The sequence below is a fragment of the Protopterus annectens genome, chromosome 9.part0 (assembly GCF_019279795.1).
Source record: "Protopterus annectens isolate FY-2018-M chromosome 9.part0, PAN1.0, whole genome shotgun sequence".
In the NCBI taxonomy this organism is placed as follows: domain Eukaryota; kingdom Metazoa; phylum Chordata; order Ceratodontiformes; family Protopteridae; genus Protopterus; species Protopterus annectens.
In genome coordinates, this window is record NC_056743.1 from 1,782,658,422 (window position 1) to 1,782,680,719 (window position 22,298).

Consider the following 22,298-nt stretch of genomic DNA (forward strand, 5'->3'; position numbering starts at 1 on the left):
TATATATATATATATATATATATATATATATATATATATATATATATATTTATATATATATATATATATATTTTTTAGAGAGAGAGAGAGAGAGAGAGAGAGAGATTTGTTTTTAATTTCCACTACACCCTCAGCCTCAGACTTCCTCTCCTCAGCACTTTGTCAACTCATTGTTTCCCCCTCTGTGGCAAGAAATTGACAGATCCTTCCAGGTTGAGAGCCTTGAGTGAGGCAGGAGCCCAGTGAGACCATTTCTTCCCTTTTGCAGGTATTAGTCAGGTGGGTAAGTCATCACTTATGTGGAGGTCCACCTAACATTCTCCCCATGATTGTAACAATTTAATTGGTTATTATCTCTTTAGGAGCCACATGCATACTACACACAGTTGGTCAGCCTTCATGGCTAACATGCAGTGTGGCCATTATCTGACCCCATATCTTTGCATAATAGATAGGACCATTACTGCAGCAGGGTGGACTGCTTCCCTCCTCCTCCCTGCCTGACTCCTCCAACATCCAAGCCACTAGTTCAACTCAGACTGAACTCAGATCATCTGGACTATAATCAGAGCTTTATCACTCTATGCCATTAATCCAGGCAGATTCTTCATATACTTCATCCCTGATAACAAGCAAAATATTTTGAAATACTTTGTCTGTCAATGAATTCTCCCTTCTGAAATATTAAAGTCTATAAATGCTTTTGGCTAAAATGGTAAAATCATTTATGCAAAATTCTGCATCTTGAATCCTGCACATACACATCTGTTCTCACTACCCACACACTTAGAAGGAGATGATAATGCTCCCCACCTATGTAGACTAACCCACAAGGACTCACGGCATTTAGAACATAACCTTGCTCTGTGTTTCCATACAGGCTGACCCCTACTACCGCTATTTAATTACTACTTAAAATATCAAGTATTCTACATCATTCCTAAAAGTATCCACTGAATTAAACTATTTGATTGTCTGAACAGAATCCTTGTAGAAGTAGAAAACTACATTTACCCTTATCATCCCAGCACCAGTGACATGAACTCTCTCTCTCTCTTTATATATATATATATATATATATATATATATATATATATATATATATATACACACACACACACACACACACACACACACACACACACACACACACATATATATATATACATATATATTATACAATATAGGCTTGCTATTCATGTGCATAGGTGTGTAAACATTTTAAAAAGTTAAGTTAATTTAGCTCTTCTGTACCACAGTAATAATCACTTTTTGACTGTGAGTTATGTTGGGCATTCCTAGTCCCAATGTAATATGGGTCTATAATGAAACATCAAGCATTCATTAAAATTATTGAACTGAAATGTCTAAATAATATAACATAACATCATCAGCTGAACAAACTGCAGAACAAACCCAAAACACTGATACACAATTGTTTCTGTTGGAAGCACAGCCCCCCCCCCCCCCCCCCAGTATGCTGACATGGGGTCTCTGCCCTGGCAATCCAGCTCTCTATATTTATGACATCTGAGGCTGCACCATCTCAAAGAAGAAGGAAATGTTTTTAAAAACAAACAAAGAAAATGTTCTTCTCTTCTCAACTTTACATCAAACTATAATACCTGCAACAAAGGAAGCCCTGATGCGCTGAGATGTCAACAAAATGGGAAAGTGACTGTACAGCTGTAATGTTTTGCAATCCAGCAAAAGAACACATGATAAAAGGTGATACTCATGTGAAATTTACCCAGCTGGGCTTTGCCTTTACAGGTAAACTGTGCCAAGCCTGCATAAATCCTTCATCAGCCATGGTTGGCCAATGATTATCAGTTTATTTAATGCATCTGTTAATTTCCTAATAATACAATCTTTCCAGGCTGAATTTTGTAACCATGACTTTAGGACAAGAAAAAAAATACTTAAAATCATTTACTTAAGGTTGCCAGCAAGATTTGCCAAATTCTGCAGTCTCCTCTGGCTGATGGGTAAGCAGTTATGAGAGTCACACCTCAAGTTAAATTGTTAAAGTTCATCATAACATCTGTGTGCTCCACGCCTCTCACTTTTTGCTTATTTCTACACATTTAGGGTCTTAATCCCCTGCTAGTGGGAGAATCATCCACTGGCTAAGTCACTCTGAAACTGTTAACCTGATAGCACATTTATAGCAAATGGTAACTAAAGATAACTAAATAAAATTAAACACTTTTCAAAGCACAAGCCAAATACTTAGTGACGCTTGTCTTGTTTTACAAGTGAAGATGAACTGGTGGAGTAGTTCTTTTATATGCTTTATTGCAAAGAAACATGTCAGGATGGATAGCAGCAGTACAAAATATAATAAAATTGATTAACTGACAAACTACACAGACATGCATGCTTACATCTCAACAGTTTACTACAAAATGGTAGTCAGGCTCGCACGTGGTCAGTATTTATACACTTGTGCAAGCCCATGGAAGGCTTCTTAAAGGTATGCATGCATACTGATCTACATCCTCGCTCTTTAATTAATTGCCTGTAAAAAATAATGACACTTGAATAAGACATGCAATTATGCAAACACTAAGAAATAAACGCAATGTTCATGTCCAAGTTGCCGTGTATCTGGAACATGGTCTGGAAATGCAACCTGATCTAGTGATAGAGCAATTTGAACTGGGTTTAGCAACAGGAACAGTCACTGGTGAACAACTTGGTTCAGGAGATTCAGGATTCTTCTCAGGAACAAGGATATTTACTGGAATGTCCTCTGGAACCTGAATACTGGATAACTCACGCTGAGATATAGAGTCTTTTTCACAGGTAAGATGTTCTGATACAGGCTCGGTACCAAATGTTTCCAATTCCACCTAAATTCTACTCCTTGTGATTCCACAATGTACAATCTCAGCTCTGAACATATACCCTGGGATTCAATAAACTCTGTGCAAGAATAGCACTATTCTTGCACAGAGTGGTTCATATCTGTATAGCACAGCAGCGCGCCTTGCATATTCATGAAGGTGCGCTGCTGTTCAACTTATATGGACACGAACCATGAACGAGTGCAAGGGGCGTGTTCAAGTAGTGCACTGACATTGTACATGCCCCCTGCACTCAGAAAGTGCCATACAGCACTTTCTAATAGGATCTGGCATAATATTAGAGAATTACTCTTAATATTATGCCAGTATTTCAGTATCCACTGTCACTGAAATTAAATAAATGACCATTTTAGTGTCCACGGAATTGAAATAAACATGGCATCAGGAAATCAATGCAAGGGGTGTGTGACAGGTTCTGTGACGCACACCCTGCATTGTAAAAGTGCCATACAACACCTCCACAACCTGCTAAAGCAATAAATGTGTGCAACTGCACAAATAATGGGGGATAAATCCCTCAAAAGGGGCACAACATATTTATTGCCCCGCAAACTTAGAAAGTTGATAGTAAACAGGTCATGCATTAGCATGAATTACCGAAGGATAGAGGTCTGAAAGCAAATGTATGCCAATATTCCCTGACAGCAGTCCATGTGGACAAAGGCACAAATAATAAGGGGGGAACAATAAAATAGGGACACCTCTGAAAAATTGCCCTCATACTCTTAGAAAGTTGATAGAAAACAGGATATGTATTAGAAAGAGTCCCTGAAGGAGAGAAGCCTGAAAGCCAAATGAATGCCATTATTTCCAGATTGTAGTCCTTAATGACTTATCAGACCACCACAAAACTCACTTATATGATCTAATGATATAATAATAATATTATATATTTTTTCTAGAGTAAAGAATGTTTATGCATAGCTAAGCGGGTGTGCAGATTATGGCCCTCCGCTTACCATAGCTTAAACATCCCATAGGAAATAAATACAAATATGCAGGTGAACTTTCCAAGCTGAGATAGTGTAGTGGTTAGAGTCCCAGCTTTACATGCAGGTGTTCGTGGTTTGAGTGCCAAGACAGGCAGCTTATTTTTCTATAGGAAAGTAGTGTTAAAATTATTTTTGTAAACTTAAATTATGTAGCAACTGTTTTTTGCCAACCAGGGTAGTGTAGCCTGTGTACAATAAGTGTAAGTGCATATAACATGTGAAACTACCCATGTAAACACAAGTGCCCAATACAGTATAGTCACACCCCTTGCCAATGTAAGGAAAGGACACAGTGGGATGTCATGTAAAGTATATGATATACACTTAATAAATGAAAGCAATCCTCTGACATATTAAAGAAATTAAAAGTGAGCAATGGTTAGAAATGCTCAACTATGCTTAGCAAGTGTAACCATTGCTAAGATGTGATTGCTAAGCAGCAGGTAGCTCAGCTAAGTGGATTTGTGCACAGTTAAACACTGCTCAATACCTTTTCCTTTATGTAGTGTTAAAACCTTCAGCGGATTTGCACACTGCTTAGTGGAGCTTAAACTTTTCAAAATGGTCCAATGACAGCAAAGGATGGGAATATCCCACTATTTAAATGGCACAGGTGGGAATACAGCCATAATCTGTTGTAGTCCATCTATGCAGATACAATGGCTGGCGTTGAAGAGAGAGAGCACTTCCTGGTGCAACACTGAAGCATTCGGGAGTCCATGATCATGGCTGGACTCCTAGTAAAAAACCAAGAAGAGAGACTGCTACAGGTCCAATACCAGGGCTCCCAATACAAAGTGGTGGCCTGGGACCATCTCGCATGTGACCTCATCAGTGCTACTTGCATGCCCCGGACTGGTGAGCAGGTATGGCACCACTATGCTGACCTAAAGCAGAGGAAGAGGGCTCTCTTGAACCAGTGTATCCAAGATGGATGGGCCCAAAATGCTGCAGTAGTGTGTAAATATCATTATTAAGTAGTCTGTAGCAAATACTAGCCTGAGAATGTGATAGACAGAGATGCATAATGTGCATACCTCTCAACCTGAAAACATCAAAAATTTGGACAAGGCCCATGAAAAATAGCTACAAATCTGTACACTGATTAACATAAAATTTGCGTACATAATTACGTAACTTGACCCACTCCAGTGGAATTGTGGGATACCAACTTTCAAACACAAACTGATGAACAGACAACCAAAACATGGCACCAAAGTCCCCCTGCAGCCATTCCAATGTCCCATTACCTGGCTGTTTCACCCAATTTATCATAAACACTAATATGTGCATATTGCTTTACTTCTACAATGATTATTTGGATTTTATTTTTACATTTTATAGCACAATGCACAAACACTAATAGACATCTGCTAAACAAAGCAATACTGTCTCACAATGAAAATAGACTTGGCATTAAAATGTTTCTGTCCTTGAAACTCACATTCATTGAAACAGCAATGAAACCCACACTACATCCAAAGAAAATGCATCTGGTCAGTGGTGGATAAAGATTACCTTTGGGCTGTTTTCAAAATCATAGGCCCCCTTGCACACAGAACAAGAAACATACATGTGTTCTTTGATATACCTTCCTGACTTTATTAAATTATATTCCTTGTATAACACAGGCTTGCTAGAAAGGCTTGCTATACTTCAGCACTTTCCTACTATGCAAGGCTTTTTGTGAGTCAGATTAATCTGTGTGGCTTGGAGAATCTCTTCCTAGTGGGTCATATATGAGATGTTATGAACTTGGGAGATGTTACAGGCTTGGGATGGCTAGGTTCATGGATGTGTTAGAGCAATAATTCTCACAAGCTTAACAACCACTGGTTCAAAGGTAAATTAATTTGTTCATTGCAGAGCATTCTGTGTACTAAATTTAAGGGATGTTGAGATTCAATTACATAATCCGTATGGAGAAGTTCCTGAAGTTGATATGGGTATGTGATGTTATGAATCCCATTGTTTTACTGGGTGAACTACTGCTTAAGTTCTTATCAGCTGGTTCCTCCTTATGGGACAGAAGACTACCACTATCTCCTTCCCACTTTCTCCTGCCATTTTTAATATTGTTCCCATTTGATAAGAAAACACACTCTTTCTCCATCTACACTTTTGCTGAGGACTGTTTCTACTTTGTTAGGTTAAATCGTTTTTGTATGGTTGGAGCAGAATGCTTAGTGTGAGAGATTTGGTGCTATGTACTGTTGTTCTTTTCTTGCCTCCCTTTTCCCCAGTGTAGAAAGAACATTATCTATTTACTGAATTGTTGTACTTTGTGTCAGGCTAAACACTGGAAGTTGCATTGTTCTATATGGCTTTGCATTCTCAACCAAAGTTGCTGTGAAATAAGTTAATTTTTTTTTAACAGGAAAGTGTCAGCTGTTACTAGATAAGGTATTATGTTTGATGGAATTTATATATATATATATATATATATATATATATATATATATATATATATATGTATATATATCCTGCTAACCATGATCCAAGCCAGAGGCAAAAATGGAAACACATAACATTCCAAAAAATATAAAAACAGTATAGCAATCAAATCAGTATGTAGGAAACAACAGAAATAAATATGTCAAATGGTGAAACACTGGTGCATTCAGTATAGAAAGGTCCTTGAGAAGGACTTTTTATTACAGTATATGGTTCTGTGACTGAGAAGCTTTGCAGACATGGTAATGCTTTTTAAGGGACCTCTGTTTAATCATTTTCATATATTAAGAAAAGAGTAACTTTGCAGCCATGCTAACTTCTTCTAAGTTGCCACTGTGTAATTATTTTTTTTTTACTTATGGTAGGAAAGCAAAATCCCCCGACTGCATATGCACTTAGAAAGATGTCAGACAATAACATAAATGCTTTGAATCCTGACACAGAGTGGACATAAAGGCTCCCGACCTACCAGCTCATCTCTGGGTATTCAGCTTGTCAGATTTTTCGTAATCTAATTCATAACCTGCAGATCAAACACTTTTTTTTGCCAGTCTTTAGATTTGACAGGGAATGCAGGAATTCTGGGTACTTGCTGATGTTCTTTATCTCTTGATACTAAAGAATAAAATCCTGGGATTCTATAAACAAGTACTTATCACCTTAAGAAATACTTTCAAAATAGCCATTACAAGGTGTAACACAATGTTCCACAGACAAAAACTATCTAGTCTCCCTAATCAATGTTAAGAGGACCTGGTGAGAACTTAATAAAGTCAGGAGAAAACTTTAATCTTCTAGGAGCCCTCCTACTAATGTTTTTTTCCTTCCTGAAGATTAAAAAATAATTACTAAACATTATCCACACTGGACTGCCCATTAGTTAGCCTAATCCTTGACATCTCAGCTTATTCATCTTAAAAAGTATCAGGCAAACTAATTAAAAAATCTATGATGCTCTTCTAAATCACAGACAATATGGAAATAGCAGTATTTTTTGCTATTATTTTATACATTTATTAAGCAGGTAATCCACTGAACCAAGTGTCCCTTTTCCCAGATCGTCTGGAAGCACTGAATGGTTAGGTGTCTTGGTGACTAACACAGTAAATGAATGGAGGTTGAAGGAATCAAACCCTATACTCTGGGCTACAGGAAACAACTTCTTAACAGCTCATAGCTTTAATCCTGTATGATAACTACCAAACAAAGTGCACAGTATCTTCATGTGGTTCATAAAACTGTGCAAAGACTATGATGTGCACCCTCGCTGTTTTTTAATAACCTCATTCTTTCACAAAGTATGTTATCTGCCCTCTGGAGAGAAGCCAACATCTTTTATCTCCTAAACATAATTTATCTATTACCTCCTAGACTTGTTTTCTTCATGCCTGCACCAATTACATATTTTAAAGGTTGTCTACTTAAATATCAAATTCTGCTTAGGTATTAGAAAGGCTGGGTCTATTATTAGCTGTTCTTCATATATGAAGGGAGCATGGAGTACCACCATTTTCTGTCTCTTCTACTTGTTTTGTCTTTGCAGTCAGATGTAAGGTAGCAGTTAGCTTCCTACCTGAAGCAGCTCATAACGCAAGTCCTTTCCGCTCCACTCACACAAGCTCTGCAGCAGTAGTAGTATCCAGAACCATAACACAAGTCCTTCTTGTTCTGCTCGCACAAGCTCTGAAGCAGTATTAAGTAATATCCAGATCCTGAAGATAATGCAAGTCCCTTCCTGAAGCCTTCCCACTCGCACAAGCTCTGCACAGATGCCAGACACTTCTCGCTCACAGATCCAGTCATGCAGCCAGCAGGAAATGAGCCCTTGAGCTCAATTCCGGCAGGTTGATGGAGCTGACGTCATTGTGCATGTGATGACGTCAGCTCAAAAATGCAGAAAAAAAATTAAAAACGAAAGCTGTGAAAAATCAGAAATGAAGGGGTGCCACTTGGTAATCATGGCACCCCATTATTTGACCCCAAAACTCTGTAAAAAACAAGTATTTCAGTATAGTTGGGAGGTATGATAATGTGTGTTTTTCTCCCCTACAGCTGCAGCAGAGAGGGCTGTGAATATTGAAGCCCACAGTAACAGACTGCTGAAGCTGCCCTGACAGGCTGGTGAGTACAAATCTATTTTGCAGTATATAGTCCAAATAGCTAAGAAGGAGTACATTGCATACTGCTAGTAGATATACTCTTACTGTGCAAACTAAATAAATATAAATAAATATAAAAGTCTGACTAACTAATATTGATGTGAAATAAAGACAATTCACAAAAAAACTGTTTATTCTGATAAGTTCTTGTAGACATATATAATGCACTAATCCGTGAACCCTAAATAGTAATGTGTAAAGTATAAAACTGTGTTCCATGAAACATTGCTTGTGTTAACCTTTGCTTTCCAGATTGTAGTAATCCAAAGGATTAATGCACAGTACAATAATTATCTGTAATGCATGAGTCACAGGATTTCAAGTTCAGACTGTCTAACCAAGAGAATATTAGAAAGAAACCAGGAAAACAAGGAGCAGCAGTTCCCAAGTAGCTCATTGTGATGAAAAATAGCTTAGTTGTTAATTTTGCACACCCAGACGTGGTTCAGATCCAGGAAGTGGTGCTAAGATGTGTGCAAATCTACATACAAGGAATCATGAATAAATGTAAAAACAGTCAGGTAGTATTAACATAAATTTTTCCCACAGGTTTTACAGGTAAGGAAATGTTGATAGTAGCTGTATGAAGAATATACTAATAAACTGTGTACAACTGTTCAATTGTCACACCACATGCCTGCAAATGACAGCAGGTTAGGTACATACAATATGCACGCTTCCCAAATCATACCTCTCAACTGTAGAGATATTCACTGAATGTTCAGATATTTGTCTCAGAGTTTTGGTCTGTTTTACATAAAGTAGTGGTGTCATGGCAAATCAGTGGGAAATCATTATAGACTGAAGTTAGAAAATAATTATAGACGTATGAGTGTCAAACTTTATATCCTTCAGAAAAGCCATGCAAATGCAAAACCTGTTATGCTATCAACCCTCTAAGTTTGTAAGAGCAATATCTAAAAATTGTCCATATTTATGGCCCTTTGTCCCACTCTCATGTATAGCTTTGTCCAGATGTCATGCTGTAAGAGTTTGAGAGGTATGTTCCCGATACATGTTTCCCCAGTGTCACTCTGTCATGGCTAGTGGTCGCTGCTGCAAATAATCCTGGGCACAGATAAGAAAGCAGTTGATGTATTCCAGTAGCACACTCACATAACAACAGGTCAGGCTACCACTTCTGTGCCAGATATCTACCCCAGACATGTAGGAGTTTCCTCTAGTTGTGTACCCAGAGATGTCACAGTTTGACACATACCATTCCAGGCTGACAGTTTAATAGGTATGGTTGTGCTACAGAAGCTATAGGCCGTAGGTAGATGTAAAGTAAGGGCATACCCACAGAGTATTGAGCAGTACTGTTGTGTAAAATAGAAGCATAAACAGATGTTAATGGACTTTTTGTCTCTCCCCCACTCCTCATCTGGATCAATACAATAATTCATATACTATGGGTATGTTTTGCTCCAAACCTAATGTTGCGACTTGTGTTATATCATCGTTTTTATATTTGATTGCTTGCATGTTAACATACCTTGTTCAAATACCATTGCTGGTGACCTGCTGCTGTTAATGTTACTGACATGCTGTTATGATGCATGTTGTTGTTCCATTCCTGCATGTGTTCTGTTTGCTATGCAACTGTTCCAAATCTGTTTTATGGGGTCAATTGGAACACCCACGCATGCTATTATAACTAATCTTGAAATGTATTGCTCATGACTAACCAACATAATTTGTAAAACCTCAACACCATAGCACATCTAGGAAGGCAGATCCCAGTGGATCTGTCTGTCCCGCCTCATCTGGCCATAGCACCAGGCCTCAGCATGTCTGGGACCCAACCAGGATCTGCCTCCTCCGCTGGTCATGCACCATGTTCGGGTGGAACCACCTCAGGGGACGGGGCCCATTCCCCCAGGCAACAGGCAGGGACAGGAGGCTATCACCTGCCATCAGGTCTGAGGTTTGGTGTGCAGCACCCTTAGATCTGAGTTTGGAGATCAGCTGCGTCAGATTGAGGGCCGCCTGGCGCAACTCAAGGGGCAGGCTGCTCCTTCTGCCCAGCCCCCAACACAGCCACCTTTGGGACTGTGAAGGTGCAGTGGTGACTGCCCATGGGTGGGGATTTCAGTCCCACTGTAACCATATGGGGGCCCATGGGCTTTGGATTCCCAACCACCCTCCTTGTCAAATGTGTTTACCTCCATCATGTGTCATATACTGTGCCTGTCTGCTGTCTTGTCTGTCTCCCTACCCGACCTATCTCCCCAGACATACCTACAATCCTTCCCCAACATCCCACTCTCACCTTAAAAAAAAGAAAAGGGCATCTGTCCCCAAAAAAAAATGTTGCCCCATACATAGCTGTCCATTTCGCACACGTCTCCACTGGACACATGTAATTTGGTCCAATTGGCTTGACAACACATTTCTGTTGTCCTCACCCCTCTGTCTGGGGTTTGAGTGTCCAAATTCCCCTTCAAATTCAGTGCAAATGCACAGCTGTTGCTGTATAAAAAGGGACAGCTATGGACTTTCCCTACACCTGTCCTGCACATCCCTAGCTATCTTTCATATTGTTTTTCCCTCGGAGTGCCCCTTTTTCACCACTTTCTTATCACCTGTTTTTCTTTTCTTTTAATGAAATCAGCATGGGTGTAAGCACGAGTAAGTGGTAGTAAGCAGGAGTGAGTTTGCGTGATGCTAAATGAAGCCAACACAGATTAAGCATCTGTCCATTTAACAGTGTCTTGACATTGCTTAGTGTCACACAAGCCTGCTCAAACCCACTTATAACTGCTTAAAACTGCTTTAATCACTCTGTTTCCATCAGCCACTGTTCTGCCTAGCAACAAAATAATCAGCCCTACCAAGTGTACACCATAGTCAGAACAATGTGCTACTATACCATTTGAGTTGTAAGGATTGCTGATGCTTTTTCAAACATATCACACAGTGGAGTCATTCAACAGTAGGGAAAATTTGTGTAGAATCAGTCAGGTTTTGTATATACATATATACACATGTATATATGTATGGAGATGCATATATATATATATATATATATATATATATATATATATATATATGGAAAAATATTTACATAATATAGAGATATACATATAAAATATACACACACACACACACACACACACACACACACACACACACACACACACACACACACACACACACACACACACACACACACACACACACATATTTTTATATATATGCTCATAACGTGTAGTGGAGTCATACCTCAGAACCATACCTCTCAACCTCTTATTGCAAGAAATCTGGCCAAAGGCTCTCCAAATGGGGGACACTGGGCCAAAACTAGGGTCATATTTTTAAATATTGCTCTTTTAAATGTAGAATGTTGCCAGAGTGACAGGGTTTGTTTCAGCATATGTGTTCTGAAGAATGTGAGTTTTGAAACTGAAATGTACATCATCATTTACTGTCAGAAATCTTCAGATCATCACAATGATTTACCAGGGATATGAAAATATTGAATCTGTGGAACAGACCAGAAATATGAGCAATAAACCTGGACATTCTGCAACAATCCAGTCAGTTGAGAGGTAGGCTCAGAACCCCTTAGTGCAACAAATCTGGACCAAGCCTGACAAAGTGGGGGGAGAAAGCCATGAAAATAGGGACATATCTGAAATACTGGAGTAGATAAGCTGACACAGGTGCTACAGTAACACCCTCATGTCTATCCTAACATATATTGACTGAAGTAGCATAAGTCCAACATTCAATTACTTCTCACTAGTTAGTGACTGAAATCCTCACTTCATCCCGCTAATGTGTCAGAAATACACAACATGTATAGGGGCCAGGCAACAGTACATCCTACAAATATCTGGGCATAACATCACATTAGGGAAACTACACTCAGCTGCTAAGCATGTCACCAAGCACCATCCAAACTACAGTCAGAGTGACACAACACTGGTTTCTGACTCAGAAATTGTAGTTTATTGGTCATTTGAGCAGTTTTTCCATCTCTATCAACTTTGTGGTTTAAAAGCCCGCATTTGCTTCCCACCTTTCCTGTAACTAGTCTAGTTCAGATGCAGACTTGCTGTATTCAGGACTGTTTTAAAGCTTCTGAGTGGTGCCAAAGTCTACTCTTCAATTTTTCCCTTAGATCTACTAGTTCTCTACTCTTCTGCACATTTACTAGCTTATTAGTCGAGCACTTTAACAGATTTCTTGTAGCAATTATTGTAGCACACAAAGTGCTAGCAGCACTAAATGTTCTACAAGGAAACAGATCCAGTATTAATTATTAATGCCCACCCCTCCAGGCATGTCTAAAGGTCAGTTCCCTGTGCTTTCTCCTATTAAACTGGTGAACTTGGGCAGCCTAAGGCAATGTAACAACTGCCTCATGTACACCGACAACCCTCTCATCTTACCTCCCAACACTCAGACTTGCGAGAGACGCACTTATATATCCAAACTGGAAGCCACACACTCTCCAGCCAAGACAAGAATAGCTAGTCAAGAGGAGAAGGTCAACACTTGCACCACACCACATGGAACACATACCCCTGCAGAACACACACCAGCCCTGCCTTCACATAAAAAGGTTCTCAATAAAAATCTACCCAAACAGCAGAGTCCTCCAACGCAGAAATGCACTCGACCACCACAACACACAACACTAATCATGAGACACATAACTCTCCTAAACAGTGTGCCACTCACCCAAAGCCCCTAAGGCAAAACAGCATGCCCAACACACTAGTCATAAGTGACTCGATAGTGGAGGCACATTCATGTCCCACTCACTAGGTTGAATAAGGGGAAAGTAACAATCAGCTGGCTGTCAGGTGCCAGGATCCACCATATAATGCACGCACTCAGGTCCCTCAACAACAGGTACAAACATGACTAGGTCATTGTACATGTGGGTGTGAATGACCTGAGACGTACCTCCCTGGACTACATGAAAAGAGACATAGTTAAGCTGGGTATGACTCTAGCCCTGAGCAGCATCCTACCATCACCCAGGATGATACCGCAGTACAAGCAGAAAAATTATTGATTTCAACAATTGGCTACATTTCTGGTGTCATTCTAAGGGGATCCAGTATCTGTCTGCCTGGGATAACATGATTGACAGACCTTGATGCTTTGCCAGAGATGGCCTGAATCTGTCACCCCTGGGCTTCCAGATACTGGCCAAGGCTCTTTTAGGTGGTGTTCCAAAGACCAAATTACCACCATAACAGCTACAAGCAAATGCAATCTGAGGGTCATCCTGCTCAATGCTAGAAGTCTAAATCTCAAAATGCACATGATCAAAGCACTCCTTAAAATGGAGAACATCGACATTTGTGCTGTAACAGAGACCTGGTTCAAGGCAGCAGACAGTACCCCCTACACTATCAGACTATAACTCATTCCACATCTTTCGGCCCCAGAACTTGGACCAAAGCTCCGAAGGCAGTAGCGTTTCCATATTCATAAATGATGCACACACCTCCAGACTGGTAGCCCAACATAATGCATCAGAGATACATCAGCTAACATTGGGTAAGACAGCGATTCAGGTCGTAGCCTGCCATAGGTCCCCAACTACATCCCAAGACTCACATTCCATGTTCCTAACCACCCTGGAGAATATTAGGGTCCAACCTAACACTCTTATACTAGGTGACTTCAACTACCTTGCCATTAACTGGGAAAACTACTCATGTACCAATACACATGCCCAATGTTTCCTGGAGTTCATTAATTCCAATGCCCTGGACCAGCTCGTTCTTACCCCCACTAGACGTAGCAACATCCTTGACCTGGTCATTACTAACATGGGCGACCGTTGCTCTACATCAATAGTCAGCTCCTCCCTGGTTAGATCCGACCACAAACTAATCACCTTGGAAATCCACATCCCTCCCTCCCCCTCAACCCCTGGAAAGGTAACCACCATTAAAATCTTCTCCAAAGCTAACTTTGGGCTCCTTAAAACAGAGGTGGCTAACTTAACGGCACCCATGCAAATGGAGAATTGTTGCATGACCAACGAATCATACACCAATGCACTGTACAAACACGTACACAAATGCATGGATCTCACCATACCCAATAGAACCAAGATGCTCTCCTCCAAAAAAAGGAAGCCAATCTTGTGGTCGCCTGCTATAAACAAACTCTACAACAGAAGGAGGAAACTGATGTGGAATAAGGTGAAGTCCCAAGACTGGAAAAACACCCTTATCAGTGTCAACAAAAAGTTGAGATCCCTTGTCAAATCCTCTAAAGCTAGCTATGAAGACAGAATTGCAACAGATAGTAAAGACATCCACAAGGCCTTCCATAGTTATGTAAAGAATCTCCATGGCAATACCCAGATTTGCTATGAGCTACTGCACAATGGTACCTCCTATACAGAGCCAACAGATATTGCCAATATACTGGCTGACAGATTCAGTGCCAACTTTACCCCCCCCCCCCAAGGACCAATCACAATACCAGTAGATTGCTAGGCCCCCAGTACTACTGCTGCACAAGTTAAAACAGCACTGTCCAAGACCAAAAATACAACTTCTATGGGACACAACAATATCCCTGGCTGTGTTCTACATGAACTACAGAGTGAACTGGCACCTCACTTGTGTGCCCTGTTCAATCACAGCATCACCTCAAGCTTTGTCCCTACCAAATGGTGCACTGCTACAGTCATCCCTCTCCACAAAGGAGGAGTGACTACAGACCCAGGGAACTATCTCCACATTAGCCTGATGAGCCTGATATGCAAAGCTATGGAACGCATCATCATGGACCTAATAAACAAGGATATAGGGAATCTCCAAACTCTGGATCCCACACAGTTTGGTTTTGTGAAGGGTAGGTCATGCCTGCTCAACTTGGTTGACTTCTTTGAGTCAGTCACCAGAGCTGTGGATGAAGGCAAGGTGATTCATACAGCCTACCTTGATCTGGCCAAGGCCTTTGATGCCATTCCCCACTCAGGAATCATGGAAAAACTCACTAAGCTAGGCATCAAACCCTATATCTCTGGGTGGGTTGAAATCTGGCTCACAGATATAACCCACAGTGTGAAAGTAGTTGACTCCAAGTCAGACTGCTGACTAGTCATTAGTGGAGGCCCACAGGGTTTGGTCCTAGGTCCTCTCCTGTTTGATATCTACTTCTCTGAAGTCCAGGCCAACATAAATGGACTCTGACTGACAATGTTCACAGATGATTGCAAGTTGGGAGCTATTATTAACTCCCCAAGTGATGATGACATCTTACAGAATGGCTTCACTGAGACCAATGACTGGTGTCAGAATCATGGCATTAAGCTCAATACCAAAAAATATGTCATCATCCCCTTTGGGAAAAACCCGGTTCCCAAGAATTACCACATTGATGGTAGTCCACTGAACACAGAAGGCGCTTTAAGACATCTGGAAACAAAGGTTGACAGCAACCTCTCTTTTGATCACCACATTGCCACTGTGGTCAGAAAGTCCTTCTATGTGGCACATCTCATTACTTCCGGTTTTGCATCCAGGAAGAAAGCGGTCATTGTCTCCCTCTACTCTTCCAACATTAAGCTAATCATCGAGTACAATGCCCCATTTGGCATGTACCACACTAGACACCTGCAACAACTGGAAAAGCTGCAAAACTACCTCACAAAGAGAATCCTAAGCCTTAAACACATGTCCGATATGGACAGACTCAGAAAACTCCAATTATTCTCTGTCTCATATTGTCTACTTAGAAGCAATCTCTGCTTGACTTACAAATCCATGTCTGATCCAGCTCTCTTAGAAATGCTACTTCTAAAGAAATCCCAATCCCTCCACACCACATGCTCCAGAGACCTCAACATCATTACCACAATCAATAGAACATACTAGAGGGACACGTTCTTAACCCAGAGACTGCCCATACTATGGAATAGACTTCCCATACATGTCAAACAGAGCACCTCGCTGACCCCTTCAAGAGAAATCTTGATGAGTGGATGGGAAATAGAAAATTCACCCTGGGGATAACTCCAGTGGCTCTACTCGACAGGGGCACTGGGAACTAAGGTGTGGAATTTCACATGTATTGGCAAATGTATCAGGCACTACAGGGATGAAACAGCACTGAAAATCAGACACCAGTGTGAACGTGCATACCTATAACCAATTCCACCACAGTCACAGTGACATACCAGTAAAACAAAGGAATAGTACAGTATAAGGACTGTGTGAACAAAAACATCTCAACATGTTTGTCACTCACACACTACCCTTATATATACTGGCCCAATTCACTTTGTAATATGACACCTGACTGTGGTATGGGACATGCCTCAGTCTGCCCCTACAAACATATACAGATGTTAGACCACCAGAAACTTGAGCAGCATGCACAGGAAGATAGAAAAGGAGCCATAACACATACATCTACCCCCTGCCTACACAGGCCAAATAAGAATGACACACTATACTGCTGCACAATCCTGACAGTCTGTCAACAATTGCTGGAAATACACAGACCTTTCAACTGTTCAGAGTCCCACAGAATATCCAGGCTTTGTCCTCATATATAAGGCCTCTTACACATAACATATCTGGCAGTCTGATACATCACTGGGATGGTATCAGGAATGAAGGCACTAAATAATGATATACCCTACCTATCACCCTCTTACTGCATGACATCTGGACAAAGTCTGAAATACTTGGGGGATAGAGGCCCCAAAACAGGGGTATATGTGAAATATTACTGTTATAAACTGAGACAGTTGCTGTTAACAGGGTTAGTTGTAACATATCTTTTCTGAGGGATATGAAGTCAGAAACACAAATGGATGCTACCATTTACTGACTGCAATCCCCACAGTATGCTACTGATTTTACAAAGTCATAAAATATCTGAGGAACACACCAAACATGAGAGTCCAAAATCTTGCCATTCTGTGGATAGCCCTACAGTTGAGAGTTATGTCAACCACATAACACTGTCAGACTTAAAATCACACAGAAAAGCCACGTCCACACAACCCCTGTTAAACTAACATTAATTCATCTGTATAATAGCAATACTTACATTCTGTCCTTATGTCTGTAACATTCTCCCCCAGTTTGTTGGGCTGTATCCACAGTTTTCATTGCAAGAGGTATGTCCAACTACCCTCTGTGATGCTGTTGTTCACACACCTCCATGAAGTCCCCCTCACAGGCAAGGAAATGGGGCAACGCCCACATGAAGTACTCAATTATAGGAGTGTGTTACAATGCCATTGGCTCTAGGAATAACAACACATCTGTTCTGCATGCAATTAACAAGTGGGCGACATCAGCTGGTGCAAAGGCCATCAGCTGATTATGAGCATTACCTACAAAAGGCAAGCTGCTGCCTATGCAAAACAGATGTATACCCTACATCTAGGACACACACACACACACACACACACACACACACACACACACACACACACACACACACACACACACACACACACACACCTAGCTACTTATAGTGGAATAAAACAGCCATACTTGGAAAAAAAAAGGTATGTCAAACAAGTAAGCATGTAATAGAATGCAGTAGGGCTATGTAATAATGGGAAATAGGAAGTTCAACAAATATGTCTCAACAAGACTTGCTGTACTGATATATTGCTGATCAGAACCTATGGCCATAGCAACTGGGGCTGTCTGCAGTGACATAGATCACAGCTCAGGCCCCTGAGTCACCCCAGGAAAGGATGGCTCACATATGACTGCTACTGTAGTTTGTGTTGAACAATACTGACTGTGACACTGCTAGGCCACCTACTAGGATGTTGTGGATATCCATATGTTAATTGTGAATACAACTATGATATACATGTCTGTCACAGAAATGTGAGAGACCTATGCAGGGTATTTGCATAGTGAAAGACTGTTGCAGATGTGCCTGTTGAACTGCATGTGATATACTGAGCTCATACCATTCAACTGATCAGTGTTATGCACACTGACCCTATGTGTGCCTCAAATTTATAGTCATTTACTTATATAGAGTTGTGTTATGTCTGGCAAATCATGGGCAACCTTTGAAGACTGACATTACAACATCTCCTTCCCTTTATTTTGGCTGTTCCCATTAGGGGTCACCACAGTATCTCCATTTCCTCCTGTTTTCTGCATCTTGCTCTGTCACACCAACCATCTGCATGTCCTCTATCACCATATCCATACACCTTATCTTAGGCCTTCCTCTTTTCCTCTTACCTGGCAGCTTCATCCTTACCGTCGTTTTCCCAATATACTTAGCATCCCTCCTCAGCACATGTCCAAACCAACTTAATCCCGCTGTCTGGCTTGGTCTCCAAACCATCCAAACTGGGCAGACCCTCTACTATACACATCCCTAATCCTGTCCACCCTTGTCACACCCAGTGCAAATATTAACATCTTTAACTCTGCCACATCCAGCTCTGATGCCTGCCTTTTTGTCAGTGTCATTGTTTCCAACCCATATAACATAACTGTTCTCACTATTGTCTTGTAGAACCTCCCTCTCACTCTTAATGCTACTCATCTGTCACAAATCACTCCTGACGCTCTTCTCCACCCTCCCCATTCTGCCTGTACTCTCTTCTTCACCTCTCCCACACAATGCGTCTTTACTTTGAACTGTTGATCCCAAGTATTTAAACTCATCCACCCACCCTCCTCATCCTGCCTGTACTCTCTTCTTCACCTCTTCCACACAACGCGTCATTACTTTGAACTGTTGATCCCAAGTATTTAAACTCATCCACCCACCCTCCTCATCCTGCCTGTACTCTCTTCTTCACCTCTCTCACACAATGCATCATTACTTTGAACTGTTGATCCCAAGTATTTAAACTCATCCACCTTTGCAAACTCTACTCCCTACATCCCTACCATTCCTCTATCCTCCCTCCCATGCATACACATATATTCTGTCTTAGTCCTGCTGACCGTCATTCCTCCCCTCTGTAGACCATATCTCCACCTCTCCAGGGTCTCTTCAACCTGTTCGCTACTCTCACTGCAGATCACAATGTCATCTGCAAACATCACAGTCAATAGGGATGCCTGTCTGATCTTGTCTGTCAACCTTTTCATCACCACTGCAAATAAGACAGGGCTCAGAGCTGAAGCCTGATGTAATCCCACCTCTAACGTAAATGCACCTGTCACTCCCTCCACAGAACTCACTGCTGTAACACTACCCTTGTCCATATCCTGTAGTGTTCTTACAGATTCCTCTGCCACTCCTGACGTCTTCATACAATACCACAACTCCTCTCTAGGCACCCTGTCATATGCTTTCTCTAAGTCCACAAAGACAATGCAACTCCTTCCAACCTTCTCCATACTTTTCCATCAACACTCTCAGAACAAACATCACATCTGTACTGCTCTTTCCTGGCATGAAACCATATTGCTGATCACTAATCCTCACCTCCCTTCTTAACCTAGCTTCTGTTACTCTATCCCATAACGTGACTAATCAATGTTATCCCTCTCTAGTTACTACAGCTCTGCACATCACTCTTATTCTTATAATCAGTAAACAAACACTTTTTTTCCACCCCTCACATGTCCTTTCACTTTACAAGATTACATTAAACAATCTGATTGAAAAGACCACTGCCATTTCTCCTAAACATCTCCATGCTTCCACAGCTATGTCATCTGGACCAACAGCCTTTCCATTCTTAATCCTCTTCATAGCTATCCTTACTCCCTCCTTGCTAATCTGTTGCACTTCCTGATTTGCCATACCCACATCATCCAACCTACTCTCTCTCCCATTTTCTTCATTCAACAGCTCCTCAAAGTACTCTTTCCATCTGCTCAACACACTCTCCTTACTTGTGAGTATTTTTCCCTCATTATCCTTTATCATTCTTATCTGCTGCACATACTTCCTAGCTTGGTCCCTCTGTTAAGCCAATTGGTAAAGGTCCTAGTCTCCATCTTTAGTGTCCAACCTTTCATACAACCCTTCATACACCTCATTCCTAGGCTTTGCCACCTCTCTCTTTGCCATGCACCTCATCTCCTTATACTCATGTTTACTTTCTTCTTCTCGCTGGCAATCCCACTTCTTCTTCACCAACTTCTTTCTCTGTATACTCTTCTGTACTTCCTCATCCACCACCAGGTCCCCTTGTATTCCTTCCTCTGTCTAGATGTCACACCTAGCACACTTCTAGTCATCTCCCTTTCAAGCTGTGCTGTAGTTACCCAGATATTCGGTAACTCTTCACTGCCACCCACTGCCTGTCTTAACTCTTCCCTGAACTCAACCTCACAATCACCCTTTTTCAGTTTCCACCATTTGATCCTGGGTGCTGCCCTCACACTCCTCCTCCTCTTCTTGATCACCAGTGTCATCCCACAGACCAACATTCCATGCTGTCTAACTGCACTTTCCCCTGTCACCAATTTGCAGTCTCCAATCTTCTTCAAACAGGCCCTGCTGCATAGGAGATAATCCACCTGTGTGCATCTTCCTCCACTCTTGCATGTCACCCTATGGTCCTCTGTCTTGTTAAAATATGCATTCACCACAGCCATGTCCATCCTTTTTGCAAACTCCACCACCATCTCACCTTCTGCATTCCTTTGCTTAACACCATACCTACCAATCACTTCCGCATCCCTACTGTTCTCTTCACCAACATGCCCATTGAAATCTACTCCAATCACCACTCTCTCACTCTTGGGTGCAGTCATCACAACTTCATCCAACTCACTGCAAGATTTTTCTGTCTCATCCATTGCACACTCAACTAGTGGAGCACATGCACTAACAACAGTCATCATAATACCAGCAATGTCCAGCTTCATTAACATCACTTAATCCAACACTCTGTTCACCTCGACATCAGGACCAGCAGTGCAATGCAGGTTCATACTGTGCTGATAGATGACAGGGGTATGATGTGGTTGTAAGTGGTGGCTAAGCAATATTGGTGTTCTGGCTCTGTAAATAACTATTGGCAATGTCTGAGGTCCTGTGATGTGTTTCCTTGTTTATGTCTTCCGGGTGCCATGCAGCATCAGCCAGCATACACTGCATAGGAAAATGCAGCCATTACAGGAGCAATACTACAGCACCATGTGGAGCTGTTTGGCCAGAGCCAATGCAATCTGTGGGAGTGGACTGCCCTGTCGGATGACCTTCTTGACAGAGTGAACACCTTGGACCACCATGGCCACACATATGATCAGGTCAGGCATCGGGCAACTGACACGTCGTGCCCGGCAAAGGGCTGCTGCTGTGGCCAGGGACCGTTCCGCCACAGGTGGGGGTCCTGCTATGCAGGCTCCACTTTCACCAATGGAGGAGATCCTTGCCAACCTTGGAGCAGCCCCACACAACAACCAACACATGAAGCACCAGTTGTGGAGGTGGATGGCACCCAGACAGCAGGTGAGGCATGTCCAGGTAAGGCCACAGTGCACATCAGTTTAATCATGTAGCAGTCATACTTTCTTCAATAGAGTATCTAGATGCACATGTCAGTTCAAACTGCATTTGTGGGTAGGGGTTAGTAATGCACATAAGTGCACATCTATAGTGAGGGACAGCAAATTGTGTACTATCATATCTTGTACTGTACCTGTGCAGGCATACAGCATTCATCTTGTACCAATGCCAGATGTGAGTCTGCTGACAATACCGCTCCCCCACAACTACATAGGTACCTTTGATTTGCATGTGGGACAGCAGCCTGGAGCCAGTGTGTATGGGATTTTCCTATTGTGGCTCACCAGTGCCTCAGGAATGTTAAAGTCATGCATGTGACCATGACCACAACTGTTACTCTCAGCTATTTTGCAATATCTGCATCTTCACTT

The 22,298-nt window shown here is 41.5% G+C and overlaps 1 long non-coding RNA gene across 3 annotated transcripts in view; it reads left to right on the plus strand.

The window, feature by feature from the left end:
- Positions 1 to 22,298, plus strand: part of LOC122810989 — a 271,067-nt gene that overhangs the window by 130,112 nt on the left and 118,657 nt on the right. For all 3 annotated transcript variants that reach the window (XR_006366179.1, XR_006366180.1, XR_006366181.1), the window contains one exon: positions 8,369 to 8,437. This is a non-coding gene — a long non-coding RNA (uncharacterized LOC122810989). The remainder of the gene's footprint in view (positions 1 to 8,368; positions 8,438 to 22,298) is intronic.